Here is a 16,431-nt window from a genome sequence, read left to right on the forward strand (position 1 = left end):
CTGCTTCAACCAACCTTGCTTCTTTGCAGTTTTGTCTCTGGACAAGCAGCTGGAGCAACCCTGCCAAATGTAATAATGTCATTTGGATCAAATCATGAAGCTTTCAGGAATAAAGGAAAATACATTGCCCTTTCCCCTTCCCCACCAGCACTACAACATTGAACTGACACATCAGGGCTCTGCTGGCCAGAGCAGAATATGGAGCACAGATGTAACAACCTGGCATTGCTTGTTGCTCCTCAGTGTCAGAGGAGTCAGTTTGTCCTGAATGAATTCCCAATGACCTAATAGGACAGAGCAAGTCCAGGCATTTGAGCCATTTTTAAACTTCAAGTGATGAGTGCTCAGTTACCTGATAGATTGCAGCTTTCCTGGAGTGATGGAGCAGATGTGTCCTACTTTAGCAATGGGTACGTGCAGCTTTCCTAACTGAGAGACCTAAGATCTCTGCTTTTGAGCATGATATCTTTACCTGCAGCCAGAGGTTGTTTTGGGGTAAAAAAAACATTTCAAATGAAAAATTAATACATAAGCATAAGCATATAAATATCAGAAAGATACATGGAAATATAAGGGAGATTTAATGAATGTGGAGGATTTCAAGAGACAGTGGGGGTGATACACCATTATTTATTCAGTGCTCATTACAAGAAGAGTAGGCAAAAGACCATGAAGTAGTAAAGTTGTTGATGCCCAACTTTTATTTACTAAGGAGAAACTGGATATTGGCCTTCTTTGTGTTGTTAGGAAATTTCTCCTCTTAGAGAAACAGTAACGATTCCTATGGGGAAAGACTTTCTTCCTACTTGCTCTGTCTCAGAAGACCTTGCTCTGGGTTGCAGCTGCTAGTTGAATAAATTTGGTATCTGAAGTTTCACAGATTAAATTATGCAATGCATTAAACAAACATGAACAGAACAGAAATAATCCAAGGTGATTTAAGAGATTAGGAAAATGAGAGCATGTGAGAAAATGAACACTGAGGGGAAAATGTGCAAATACAGCTAAGGCAAAGATGTTAAACCTTCATATCTAATGGAAGAGACAGACCAGAGCAGAATGGTTCCAGAAAATGATTATATGCTCACTGGAATTTGTGCACAGTAAAAATGAATTCACTTGTAATCGCCTCTGGAAGTAAAGCTAGCCAGAGTAAATCCAGGCCTCCATAAAGACAGAGGAAATTACATGGCATGCTCACTAAAGCTGGTGAAGCAATAAAATATTGGAAGCTCTCATTGCTGGAAAGATACTGGTAATTTGGAATAAATTTATAGAAAACTGGCAAGAAGTGGGTTGCCAGAGATAGAGATACTTGTTTAGAAAGAGGAATCAGAAGATTTAAATATGTCCAACTTGGCAGTACTGTCCAGATATTTTAATAATATGACAAACAAGGGAGGGAGTAATCTGGAGTTGCTTTCAACGCTCAGGGATAGTGTTGTCATGATAATATTAAATTTCTGCAGCTTTGATCTCTGAATGGATCATTGAGCATATAAAAGCCTCTCCCACTGAAACCACCTTGAAAAATATAAGCTCAAATCCACTAACTTCTTAAATATCAAATATTGTGCTTGGAATAAAATTATTTTGAAACAGAAAAGCATTTTCTTTCGGTTTTGGACTATTGCTTCTTTTTATTTTGTTTGTAAAATGATAAACATATTCACTTCTTTCAAGTCTAGGTGCCTTTAAGCAATTTATAATCACAGTAAGCCTCAGTAAATTGACACAAGTTCTCTTCCCTGGTCACCACTGTCATAAATGCTATCACTATTTCTTCTGCTGAATATTACAGTACCATAATTTCTGAACTCACACTTTAATTTGTCTCTAACTAATACCCAAAGAAAGGTGGGTGCTTGGCAGAATGTACCAGTCACTGAGGTTTGTTGTGCCAAAGAGTGAAGTGCTGAGCTAAGGAGGCTGTGTAACGTATAAGCAGATTTTTCTCCTGAATTGAAAAGCTCATGCTGTGTACTTCTGCTTATGTCAGCTGTAGTGGAGAGAAAGGCAAAAGAGGCAATGCTTTGGAAAAAAACCAAAAAAAACCCCCTGAAATAATTTTGAGCCTCAAAGATAAAAACAGTACTCTGAATTTTGTCCAAAGCCCCAAGAAAACAGTTCAGTTTGACACCCTGCTGTAAATGTAGTTTTTCCTAATATTCAGATTATCAGTGCTGCACTAAATTATCTCAGTTATAAAAAGAAAATTGATAGTATTGTGCTCATTAAGTTGTTAAATAGGGTTAAAATAGGAAATGACCAAGTCCCTCTGAAATAAAAGCTTTTATTTATTTTTCTAAGCATTAATTTCAGAATTAAGAGCACTTCACTTCTCTTGCTTCCCAAGTACTCAGGAAAAGGCATCACTCCATTGAAGTTTATAGATCCTGGTTCAACAAGATACTTAAGCTGGTGCCTAATTTTAAGCACTAGCCCAGCTGAAAAAAGCCTCAGCCTGCTTCCCTAAAATGTAGTCATGTGCTTATTAACTTCATCAAATAAGGCTCTGAATTGCAAATCTGGCTCTCCAATAGGAGCTGCATTCCTTCAAAGCAAATGTCTCTGCCGACCTTTTGGTGTTTCTTTTACTTTATCAAAGTTTAGAAAGCCCTGTTCAGACAGGATTGGAATGGGATTTGTACAAAATGTCTTGGTGGAAATACAGAAATACAGCCCTGATGTATTTGCCATTAGAGAAAAAAGGCAAACCAACAAACCTATAAGTATCTTACACTTGTGACTCGCAGTAGTTTGATAATTCCTAACATTCCTGATGCTGTTGCCTGCATTCTGTTTAGTGCCCTTATCCTGGCATGCACATATACCCATGACCTTTCCTTTCTGAATTTTTTCACCCTTGTGATTTTCTAATACTGCTTCATGCTCTTCCTCACTTTGGTCTTTATTTTTATTGTCTTTGTTTAGTAATTTTACAGCATATTTAAATTCTATGTACCCGCCTGCTCCCTTTCTTGCTGCCATCTGCAAATATGATTAGCACTCTGCACAAAATCCTCCAGCTCAGTTATATAATTTAAGATTGAGAATTGACCCCTGCAAGTCCTAGCTCAACAGCTCTTCTTCTTAGGAAGTCAGTGAACCATTATTATAGTTATTCTGTGTTTGCAAATTCTAGACTTCTACAGCTACTTTGAAAGATTTGATTATAAATCTCCTGCCTATCATTTTCTTGTGAGACTATCCTATAAAAATGTAGAAGGTGCCTTGCAGAGTAGGTGTCTATGATCACAGTGTTTCCTCCTTTCGCACACTGTCAGTAATTTGACACAAACATTGTGAAATTAAGCATTCATACCTGAAGACAGACTAAAAATTAATAATTTTCCATTGCATTAATATGTACATGCCGTACGTATTTTATATTTAACTCAAGTTTAACGGGACACTTGAAAATCTATATTTAACAGGGAAACAGGAATATAGCATATTAATTTCAGAGAAAATTTAACTATTGAGGTTCTTTGATTACTGATTGCTTGATTTTAAAAGCTGTAGTTTGCATCTTTATTAGTATAATCTGACTATTATTTTAAAATAAATAATAGTGATGGATGCTTAGGAATATTTTAAATAGGATTCTTCAGTTGTGCTATGTACAAGCTTTTCATATAGCTTATCTCAGAGCCAAGTCCTTTTCTAAGCATTTTAATCTTCTTAACCTTTTCTGTGGAACAGTTATATTGCTAAAATTTAAATTTATCTCCTGCTTCAACAGTTCAACTTATAAATTTCTATATCCCAGTAGCTCGACAGTTATCATTTAACAGACCACATCTGTTATTATTGGTCTGATCAATCATTCCATGTTCTGGCAGCCCCCCGGCAGACTTCAAAAGCCAGATCCAGATCTATTTTAGATATGAGATTTTTGGACTAATAGTTGAAATGAGGGGCCTGTACTATGTAGTTGTGTTGAGCCTTTCAAATTAGCCTTAAGAAATTCATATATCCATATGACAAAGTAAGATAGGTACCTGAATCCTCTAAGCTTCCCTGGATATGCCCTCCTGTGTTCATTCCACCTGCAGTATTCTTTGACTTCCTCTACAAGTAAATACATCATGCCCTTTTTTGATATAAAGTAACTATGAAGTTATTTGTACTGAAGTAAATGAACAAAGGATCACACTCATCTTTACACTGACAATATTTTTCTAAAGCAGAAGAGGCATTTGGTAATAGGGAATATGAAGTTTGGGTCCCAAACTTTCAGTGAGGCTGGCCATGCACCTGCTTACTTTGTGCACAAATCATTCTAATGAATTCTAAAGGACTATTCATGTGCATAAAGCTAAGCCTGTGGGTAAAAGCCTTTACAAGACCGGGCCTAGGTTGTAAATTTGATAATGACCTGAAACTGATTCAACAGAGAAAAAGCAGGCCTTCTAAAAAGTTGAGAAGTATCACTGTAGCTAAGCTGAACAGGTATGGGCAGTGCTAGGAGACTTCATAGCACAAAACTCTGAAAACTGACCAAGAAAAAATGGCAAAAGAGATAAATACTTTTTAATTTACATTTTATCATATTGAATTTTACCTTAATCTTATTAATTCTAAGCTTCCTCTTAATTTCATTATTACTATGAATTCCCTTTGAATAACTTTATTGCAGGAGCTTATAGACTTTCCTGTTTAAATTTCAGGTGTGTATACCCACACACACACACACACACACACACACACACACACATAGCCTGTATGAAAGAGTAGATCTGCTAAGAGAATTGTAGTTGCAAGAAATCATAACTAGGCTCTTTGGGAAACGTGCTTGAGGAGAAGGCAAGACATCAATACTGTTTCATATGGAAGTGTAGAGAAGAGTTTTGCACACTTATTTGTTCATACCATGCAGTATTCTATCTCTGCTTCAAGTGTTTTGTGCTGCAGCCTTTTATGTCCTCAGAGACAGTGCATTACCTGCAGGAGCTTCCCAAGAAAATCAGGGCAATTCCAGTTGTTGTGGTGCATCTCTGAAACAATTTTCTAGGTATTGCTTCCATGAATTGCTTCCATCAAGAACTTCCATTTCTAAGGTAAAGAATTTTCATGTGTTTAACATTAAATACACAGGCAGTGCTACTAAAATTACCATGAAAAAGAAATGAAATTACTTAAATATAAATGGAGTTCCTGCTGAATGTATGAAATAGACATTTTTGCATCATCATAAAATGCAAATATTTTCCTTTACTTAAAGCTAGTTGTTGTCTTATTGTGATCTATTCACAGCTAAAATGGTCACTCTACTTAGTGGCCTTTAGATAACCTTGATTATGAAATGTCACTTGTTTGTTAGGCTCACTAAGTTAAAGTTGTTTACAACAAAAAGGAAAGAGTATTTTTCTGCAGTTTAATTGACTTTTATTCACACTAAAATGATCCCTCAGGAAGTTCCAGTTTCCTCTGTTTAAAGACTAATTTAATAATCTCAGCTGGGTGAAGCAGAGAGCAGATTAGGCATGTACAAACCATACCAAAGCTGCAGAGAGTGAAGGTGACAGTCCAGGGATAGCCACTGCTGATTTTATTCTAGTTGTTGGCCTTGGGGACATGACTGGTCTTTTGCTCAGTTTGATGCAGGAAAATGAATGGAGAAGGTACATCTTATAAGACATGGTGCTCCTTTAGTAACCTTTTAAGTTATTATTTAAATGAAGATTAAATTTATGGAGTTGGGGAGTATTTTGCTGTTTTATAATTTAGCAATTCAGGCTGAAGTTTCTTTTGTGTTCTTTCTGTTTTTGTACAGGCAGCCTAGGAGATGGACATTTGACAGGCGACAATAGACTGCTCCTTTCCCAGGTATCTCCTGCTTGTTTCCTTTATCTGTGAATAGGAAATGGCTTAAAGGCACCTGTGTTATGAAGGTCCCAGGGGCAGCTGCCTGACTAGTGAATGCCTGATTATGTGTTAACATGCTTTGTCAGATATTGGCAGAATCTGTTCTCTTCTTTTGCCTTTTCAGCAAGGGTACCATTGACAGACTGGCTACCCATTTATAGAAATGTTGTCCATCAAACTGTGAGGAAGGACAATGGTGTTTTTCTGTGACCAGTGACTGTGGGAAACTTTTCTTTGGCTATTCAGGCAATTTTTGTAGCTTGCTCTGAAGAGGAGAGACTGATGAGTGCAAAAAGTACAATTAAGCAAAGCCAGACTTCAATTGAAGGCTGTAGTGTAGTCTGCTTGTTCTCATTTTTTTATTTGGAAAAAAATCTATGGGTTTTCACGTTGCTGTGTGGCATTCAGCGGGGGGCTATTACAATCCTAAATTTTTTTTCTAGACCACCTAATTCTAAGTAAAAATTAAATGTAATGAGAGCCACTTGGAGTTCTGAATATTTTAAAGCATAATTCCCACAGAAGGGATTCGACCTAAACTGTGGAGAGCATCAGTTGGCTAATTATAGCTGCATTTTATATTACAGCAGGTGTCAGATGCAGTCATCTCAATAAAGTCCACATAATACTCTGGAAAATAACAAAAGCTTTTCTTTGAATGTGGGTACTAATTTCTGCTAGGTGTCATATGAGCTCTGATACTTCTTATTGGTGTTAACAAGAGCACTGCAGCACTCAAACATGCTTTTTGCTTGGGATGAATTGATACTGTAAAGCACTTACTAGTCAGCCTTGGCAGATGTCAGTAGTTAATACTAGTGTTGCAGAGGTTGGTGTATAATGCAAAGAGTCTTACATAAATACTTTTAGATGATGGGCTGGTTTTGAGAATGAGTGTGAACCGTGCACCAACTTGCTTAATGAAAGCTAAATAGACAACAGCAGGATAAGTGTGCTTCCTTTAGCTTCTATCTTAAGTCCTCTGCAAGTAAAGGGTAGATGGGAAAGCAGTAAACTAGGTGAACAAAAACATTAAACTTAATAAGCACTTCATGCTTTCATACTATTTTCCCAATTCAATGGAAGCAGCAAGTTTGAGTTACTGAAGTGATTGGTGAGAAAGGTCTTTCCTAAGCCTCAAAACTGAGGTACCCTGAAAATTATATCTTCAGAATAGTCTGCATGTGGTGAAACTACAATCTGTAGACATTTGCTGTTCACCTGAGTTCCTAAATAAATGATGGAATTTTGTGATTACAAGAGGTTTGTGTTTTAAAATATTAATGAATCATTAAAATAAATGCTGAAATGTGTTGCATACACAGAAACCCTTAAACACAAGGAATTGAAGGTGCAAATGGCAGGGTGAAAAGCACAGGGAGCAAAACCTTCCCAGCTGATTGTGCTTGGCCTAGCATGCAACAGAGATGCTTCCCAAGCTTGCCTGAGAAGCAGTAGGACAGGAGACACTTCGGTGCAGAACAGCAGGGTCAGGCCACGGGGAGCTTGCTGCTTCTCCTGATGGGGATAGGATGAGGAGAAGGGTGTCAGCAAAGAATTATGCCAAATGTTGGGCTAATCATGCAGGGGGAACAAGCATGTACTGCAAAACAAAGGAAATTTAACAGATTATAAATTCCCCCAATATCTGAGTCTTCTGCAAGAGCAATAAGCCACTTCATGTACTACTAGGTAGTCTAGTGCAACTACCTACCTTCCTTAAATCATCTCCTCTGAGAAAAAGTAGTTCAAAACATCAGGCTGCCTTTACCTCTTACACAGAAGTCCATGGAGAATAGCAGAGGTTATAGAAATAATAAATACAACTAATGTCGTAAGTCTTTTATTTTTAAAATGTAATAGACAGCTGAGTAAAATCACAAACTCCAGCAAATTACCTTAGCAACTGTGTAAAAAAAACCCAAAAAACAACAACAAACCTACCACAGATTATGAAATATTATTTAATTTTTTGTAGAACTGCAGAAGAGGTTGAAGTATAATCTTACTGCACTGCATGCTCAATGTACAAACATGTGGGAGGAGCTTGGTTTTGGTCAGAAGACCAGTAATTTGTAAAAAACAAGTGAAAGTAAATTATATATATTCATATTAGTATACATGGGTTTCTAGGTTAACCTACACATATTGTTCAAAAAAGTTTCTAAATACAATAATAAACATGTAATCCATCTAAACCTGGTCAAAACCAACACAGAAGGACAGAAACCAACACAGAGGTACAGAGATGAAAATTACGGGAGAATAATTTCTTAGCTAATCTGTACCTGGCATCTGGGGAGCAGAGGGCTGTCTGTAGGAGAACTCCTTTAGCTCTCAGACATGAGGTTACCTCTAAGGAAAAGACATATGAAAAGGCCTGGTAACAAAAGCCCAATTACAAAAGCTGAAGGCATGATTGCCATTGTATAAATGAATTTTCTAATTTACCCCATTTATTCCACATAGACCCTTTTTGAAACCTTTTAATATTGAGAGAAGCCAGCTCAACTTGGAAAGCTCTGAGGAGTTCTGTGAAAGGCTGGGAAGGTAAAGAAGAGTAGAAGAGCTGTCAGTCTAGTTGGGCCTTTGGTTGCCTCCCTTTAAGCCCAAAAAGCATGAAGAGACCACCACTGTACTACATTGCTTCTGCACTATTGCTTTCCCATGTCTTCAGTTTCTGGTGTTGGGATGTGCTCCTGTCCATGTGATACAGAGCTAGGTATTAAAGAATAAAACCTCCTCTTGCCAGTAGACATTCTAATTTTTATTTTTTTTCATTTTAGGGGAGAAGGTAAGGGATAGTTATCAGCAAGTAGAGGTGCTGCTGTAAAAAGTAGCTACCAATAGTGTCACTCAAAATTTATTACCCTCCACAGGTTACACAAACCTAACAACTTCTTATGATGTCTGTAAAGGATTCTTTGGAAGAAGGCTTCTGACAGTTCCTCTGGTAATGACTCTTACTGCCCTATATATGGCAAGAATTTTATGTGTGTGTAATTCTCCTCAGTTATTCTAAAAAATGAATGTGTCTAGGATAATTTTGTATATCACCTACTGTGAAAATTGCTTTTGTGGCAAGCAAAATCAACTGCTCTGTGACCTACACTTCTTGATATTAGAGGTTATATGAAACTTACTGCTCTCTCCTTTCTCCACAGTTATTGCTACTCCTTCCCCTCCATTTTTACTCTTAGATTACAGAGATGTGATTGCACAATACAAGCAGCACAGATGGCAGCTGAAGGTCTCTATCTGCCAGGTGTCTGCATAACAGCTGAGCCAATGTACACAGCTGAGCACAGCTCGCTTTCTGACATAGATGTTCAGCACCATTTCTCTGAATCACAGCCTTGCACAACCTCTGGAAGTACTTCTGGGAAATTTTAGAATGTACTCAAGTACACAATACTTTGGCAGGCAGAAATCAGAGGAAATCTTGCTCTGAATTCGTTGTGAATGCTCAGAGGAAAGAAGTACTTCCTGCATATTCTGCTGTGGATGCAAAGGATGGGCTTAAGGATGTAAGGCACTGGGAAAATATAGAATCTATATATCACCTATAAATATAAAAATATATGAGTAATCACTTATACTCAGAGAAAGTCTGTGGGAGATCTGCTCAGGTTTGCTGACAGACTCCAGTAGAGAAAGGAAGATGAATCTTTAGAGCCAAGGAGGAAATCCTGTAGTCCTGTAACAACTAGGAGAGAAGAACTGGCTTTTGTCATTTGAGAGTGCAGTATTATGTCATTCTGAGCTCTGTGAAACTGTCTGCCTCTTGATAGGGCTCAGATATGTCCAGCAGCTCCTTTCTGATAGTTGAGGTTCACAAATTAGGTGTCACAAGGAGAGAAGTGGTGTGATCCAACATGTGCACCATCCTGTGACTGTCCCACAGGGAAATGCACTTTTCTGTAGATACTGCAGGTACACCCCCATAAACAGTGCAGATACAAGTTCTTCCAGCCTAATGCTGCTGGTTTCTGTGTGCAGACAGGTGCAAGAGGTGTGAGATTGGGAACCTTGACTGAGGGGGAGAAAGAAATCTGAGGAAGACAGAAACCAGGTATTGGCTTACATAGGAAACAATTTTGGAAAAAATAGGTTTGCATCATACAAGAACTTAAAATAGCTCAGGGAACAAAGGAAAGTAGGAATGTGAGAGGTAGTTCTGGGCATGGTATCCACTGTGACTGACACTTTCAGGGACCAGAAATGGAGCCAAGGCCTTATCTCTGAGAAGTTTTGCGCTTCTCCAGTAGTTTCATAGGTAACATTATTTCATTGTCTGCAGGAAACATTGGAGCTGATTGCAATGATCAGGGTAAAAGAAGCTGGGGAGGTCTGGGGAGGAATGACATTTCTTTGAGTAGCTTCACAAGATCAGCTTACAAAAAGGGGAGGATAGTGGGAGGAAAAAACACATGGGAAAGAAGAACTGAAAATTCCCAAAGCATTCTGCCAAACATTACTGCTATCATAAAGATTGTTGGTGCATAAGGGAATGGTAATATCCCAAGGGTACCAGCAGTGATGTACACTGTTTGTAATGATTTTGCAGTGAGATACAGAGACAAGGTCATCCATTACCAGCACTGAGAAGAATTGAGTTGTGGGGTCTAATGGTGGAGAATTTATTTCCTAGATCCAAGCCTAGGAGTGAAACAATGGTACTTCCTGCTTAATGCGAGAGCTCACTTTTTTTCTTTTGTTGAAGAAGAAAATAAAAACATTTTCATATAAATGAAGAGTAAACACTATGTCTTTGGACATAGTTTCGTTTTACTTCACTTGCTGGATAAAAGATCATTAAATATCTTCACCTGGCCTTTCATAAACCACACTACCTTGAAACATATATTCAGGAAAATAAAGAGTTTGAAGTATTAAAAACATTTAAAAAGATTTTGCAGGTAATGTGTATGTGAAGGTTCAAGAAATCATCCAAGGCCAGAGTACTTGAACAACTGAGGAACTGTTAAATTACTGTGATCTTAAAAATGATTACTGTAATACTTTAGAGAATACATTTGCTGTAACAAATATAGAACATATTTTCTAATTTCTCTTATGGTTATCAAGGTCATTCAGTGACAGAATGCAAAATGTTCTATTTTTCTCATTCAGATACTGCTAGGTGCATAAATTCTATAGCTAATATAGAAGGCATTTAAAATTGGATATTATTAATGGAAAGATATGTCTTTGCCTAATATCATACAATAATTTTTATCTTCTGAATGGAGTTTAACAATACTCAGGCTCAGGCTGGCTTTATTCCACTAATACATGTAATTTCCAAAAGTGTGTTTTCTTATATGTTAAACACAGTGCACACACAATTACCCTAGCATTCCTTGAAAATTAATTTCAAATCCACATTTATTGTAAGTGCCTTGGGGCAAGAACCATCCTTTGTTGTTAAACAATGCAAACAGGATCTTAGTCCATAATTGGGGCTCCTAAGCACTGTGAATTCTTTCACCAATGTCTCACATTCTCTTTCTCTCTCTCTTTGTCCCTCTGCAGATTATGCCAGTGTTTACAAAGGTTGGGATCCCTTGCATCCTCATCAGTTTTTACATTTGCTCAAGAATCAGATTCAGTTTAGCCTAGCATTCTTCACAAAGATAAAAGGGTGACAGATCCTGACACATCTGTGCTTTTGAAAAGTAGAAAAGCTGATTTAATGCATAAACCTTATCTTAAAGCTGTCTCCAAGGTGAAATTGCACCAGTCTTGGAACAAAAAGTGGAAGACTGATATTTAAACTACATACAGTGATATACTTGAGCACTCTTTCTTATTCTATAGCCAGAAAATGCTGTAATAGCCCTATTTTCCAGTTTTTAACTACTGAAACTTAGCTTTAAATATTACTTTTCTGTGATCAGAAGACATCTAAGACACCTGATTTGTGTCCTAGGTGATAGTCAATCTTCTTCATGCTGTGGGCTTCTCACGGTATTCTTTCAAATTGTAATACTGTATTGTATTTACTGAAAAAAATTGTAATTACTGAATGCTTATTTTTCAGTGTCACTCCCTGGGGAAACATATTAATAATATATTGATCACTGAATTACTAGAATTTAGTGCTTGATTTGTGCATGACAGATCAGTATATTAGAATATAAATAAATGGGTGGATTTACCAAGGTGTTGGGAATTTTTATTATTTTATTCAGTGACACAGATATAGGAAAATGAGAAAGAAATGTGAAATTACTAAAGAAATACGAAGAGCCAAAATGGGTGATCCTGACAAATTAGAAATCTCTTTCTAAGCTCTGATACTTTAGCCTGCAGTTTAAAAGAGCTTTGCCACTGAAAGAGCATTGTGACCATAATGCTTGTTCCCCAAACAGGAGTGGTGTAGCAACAACTATTCAGTCATAGGTTCTTAGCTTGTTTGTATAGTATAAAGCCAGTAGAAACCATTACAATTCTCTAGCTGGACCTCCCACATAACATATATCTAAGATTTTCCTGGGATTAATGCCTTTGGAAATTAGTGCATATTTGAGAAAAAAAGTTAGTCTTGATTGTAAAATTTACAGAGATAAAAAAATCTACCAAAATGCTGAGTATGACATTTCAATTATTATCAGAAAAATGAAAAAATATTTCCTCTAGTTTGAATTTATGTAGAGTTTAGTTTAAACCACTGAGTCTCGTTACACATTGATTTGCCCAAAATAGAGGCATTGATTAATCTTCATCTTTCTTTAGTAAAAACCTCACAGAACTTGGACAAATCATTCTTTAACTTGCTTTCTGGGCTTCTTTAGTGAAAGAAGGTAGTGTGCAGGAAAGCATATGAATCTATAGTACTTGAACTTGTGAGCTCTGGCTTGCCAGGCATACCCATCCAATCGGCTTTAGTCTAGATACAAACTACCTCACCCTAAAGACAAGTTTAATGTCTTGAGATTTTTTAAATTTAACTTTGAAATTAAACAAACTACCTCTAAAATGGCTGAAACAATAGCACATGAAAAAAATCTCCCCTCTTATTCAATACTCCTGTATAAATCTGCATACAGATCACATGAGGCCACAGTTACACTTGTCATATACACATCTGGCCAGGCTAAACTTTGTATTCTCAGAAATATTCAGTATGTTTATACTTCCATCTGGTCAGGTCAGGAAGCAGGATTGTATCATTTGAGTGTCAGTCTGCATTGCACATGAGCTGTACCTGTAGTTTGGTTTCTTCCTAAAGCTCATGTATTCACTTCAAGTGAATTAGTTGTCAGGGAAGCCAAACAGTTGATGCCAACATCTTTTTCATTTCATTAGGAATAGAAAGACATCAATGGAATCCTCACCTTCAAGAAAATCATGATTAGAGGCTAGAAAAAGGTTTAAGATATATAGGTACAGCAGAATTTCAAGGGAATCTTGCTATCATTTTGTCGCTTGGGACATGTTCCACAGAATTAGTAGCCTGGCTATGGATCTGGACTGTAGAACTACTGACAGGCATGTGACTGAATGGAATTGCAAGATGAGGGGAGTTCACAGTCCCACATTGAAAATCTGTATTTTATTGCTGAAGACCAGAGATTATAAGGGCCCCCTCCCCCAAAGAAGCAGACGTTTAGAAAGACTCAACAACTCAATTTTATTTGGACAGCTGGTGTTACCAGCATGATCATAGTATTTCAGAAGTCTGTCCAAAACAATGCTGAAACGAATTACAGGTGGTGTGTGACAGAGGCCCTGCTGAGCTAAATATGCAGTTCCTAAGATAGGCATTCTTAAAGGTGGAAAATACATGCTTGACCATGATTTTTAATCATTTATCTAGAAATATTAGTTACAGTAACTTGATGTGACTCCTGATCTGAGTTTAAGGCATCCTTAGAAAATACTTGAGACTGAGAAACTAAAGAGCTACAGGATCAGCTTGAGCACACTGCTTCAGGGAGAAATGTCACCTGAATTTCTGCCATATCCTCTGGATTATTTGCAACATCGCAGATTTTTTTTATTCTGGACATCCTATTGAGAGGATTCCTTTCAGCTTCCATGTTCTGTGGCCAAATCAGGCCATATAAAACCATTTGTTGTTTGCTTGAACCTCATTACCAAACAATGCAGACAGCTCAGTGTCTGGTTCCTTCTCAGGCTTTTTTGTCTGAGATGGCTTATACCAATGAGATTGATTTGGGGCAGATTGATTTGGGGCTCACAACTGAGCTATTTCTCTCCCCTCCCCACTACCCTCACCCCCATTTTTTTTTTTCAGTTGGGCTTCTAGCAGTGATGCCCTGGAAATTCTGTAATTTTTTCTTTTTGTCCTCTTCAAAGTAATGATCCCGTTCCCAACATTTCTGTGTTTTGTACTATGTAAGTGCTTATTTTTCCCTCTTCCACTCTGTCTTGTAAGGGCGACACCTCCTCTGATTTCTGTGAGGCAGAGGTCTATCTGGTATTCTTCTTGGGCTTTATTTTCAGAGCACTGCACATGATCTGGAGAATGTTTGAATTCTCAGATTAAGGCTATGTCAAGAATAATTGTTTAGAATCTTCCTGCATATTGACATTCTTTTAATTCTGTCAGTCTTCCCCTTGTTTATCCTAGTTAGGATTTCTCTCATCTGACACTCAAAAAAGGAGTAAGATTTTGAAGGGTAATTTGGTGTAAACACGTTTATAACATATTAGCTGTAGCATTTGGGCCTCAAACAAATGTCTGCATATGTCTTGGAAGAAATTAAAACCAAAATGCTTCTGTGCAAACTAATTCTGTTTTTTCGTAAGATTTCCAGAATTGCAGTCAGCTATAAATTTTCAACATGAAACTTGATATTCAAATTGAAATCTCAAACTGTTACTGATATTGGAGAGGGAATAGAAAAAGCTTAGAGAAAGAAATAGCAGAAAGATTTTTAGCTAAATCTGCACCAGTGTATATTATGTATGTGGTAGTGATATATTTAATGCAAATTGACACAATAATGCAACTTACTGAACAGATACTATAGTATTCTAAATTTCATAACTTCATGTCATAAAAATATATTCTACTGTGTGTGCTGCACAATTAAACTTAGATCCTTTAATTTATTTATCTTAGTTAAGGATTTCAAGAAGGTTACTTCTCTTGAGTGTCTCAATTTTTTCAAGTTAAATTTGGGTCTTCTTTAAAATGGGATTGATTTTCAGATGTGAAAGTACTCACCTGGTTTCTGTAGGGCACATATTTCAAAGGTTTCTTTCTCTGGTGTTCAAGCTTAGAGACACACAAAATTTTCATTTGTTTCTGAAAAATCTTAATGATATCAGATGTTCATATTTTAAAGAACCCAAAATTTTCTGAGCTGAGGTACAACAAATTGTAGAGGGTGATGGATGGATCAGAAACCTGTAAGTGAATTCGTAGCGGTAGAGGTTAAGAAATTGTGTGCTGTAATTATCAGATTAGCTTCCTGGTGAACATGTTGCAGAAATTATTTATTTTTGCATAAAAAATACCATTTTTTAATCTGGGTTCTAGGACCTTATATTGGAAGGGGCTGAACCTCCGTAAATCATTAAAGCACCTGAGTAATTCCACTTACATTAACAATACAGCTTCAGCATCTGCTTAGAGTTATATACATGCTTAAGTACTCCATTGAGACTTAAATGATGTGGGTTTGGATAGCCTAATGTTGTTATTTCTATTGTCACAAAATATATGTAAAGTGGAAATGCAAACCCCTGCTATTAATACCTGTGTTTCTCTACACCTATTTGTTTCAGAATAAAAAAGTTTTCCTCTTAGAAAAATTATTTATTTTATTCCCTTACCAACATCATAGTACAATTTATTAGTCCTTGATTTAAAATTTTCCTGAATTCTTTCTGAAAATGAAAACAAAATCTATGGTACCTTTTTGTTCCCTGATTATGTATAACCTGAAGGAAATTCAGAATGTAGTGAAGCATGACCTTTCATTCCTGAGGCAATAGTAGCTATCCTTCATCAAGCTGTGCTTTCCTAAATAATGCCCATTTAATGTCCAAAAACGCTTTTTAAGATTCCCTCCTCCCAAAAGGCATCAAAACTAAATGGTCTATAATTTCCTGAAGTGTTCCCTGAGTCCATCTTCAGTAATGACATTATGTTGGCTATATTCCAGCCATCAGGCCTTTTTCTGACTAGAACAACTTTGTAAATGTCTGCAAAACTTGACGTAATAACACCTCTGTTTGGGAGTGGGGAGTTTCAGAAATATTGAATACTGTTAGTTGTTTATTAGTGGAATGTTGTTATTAAATATGAATGTATTATTATGCCATATTATAGATGAATTATTCATTTTCCTTTCCCAAAACCATCTATGTTTTGCCTAGAATATACTAATTTGAGTTATTTAATGTAAATCCTATATGCATACAGTAAATGTTTTTTAAAAGAGGTGTTGTTTTACAAATAGCAAAAGAGTTAAAAAATCCAATAAGAAATTTAACAATAATGCAAAAGAGTGAAATCACTTTGTTTACTGCATTGTCTTTTGAACTGAAAGACAGTGTTCATAGAACTGATTTGGAAAGAAA

Source organism: Ammospiza caudacuta, chromosome 6 (genome assembly GCF_027887145.1).
Source record: "Ammospiza caudacuta isolate bAmmCau1 chromosome 6, bAmmCau1.pri, whole genome shotgun sequence".
NCBI classification, from domain to species: Eukaryota; Metazoa; Chordata; class Aves; order Passeriformes; family Passerellidae; genus Ammospiza; species Ammospiza caudacuta.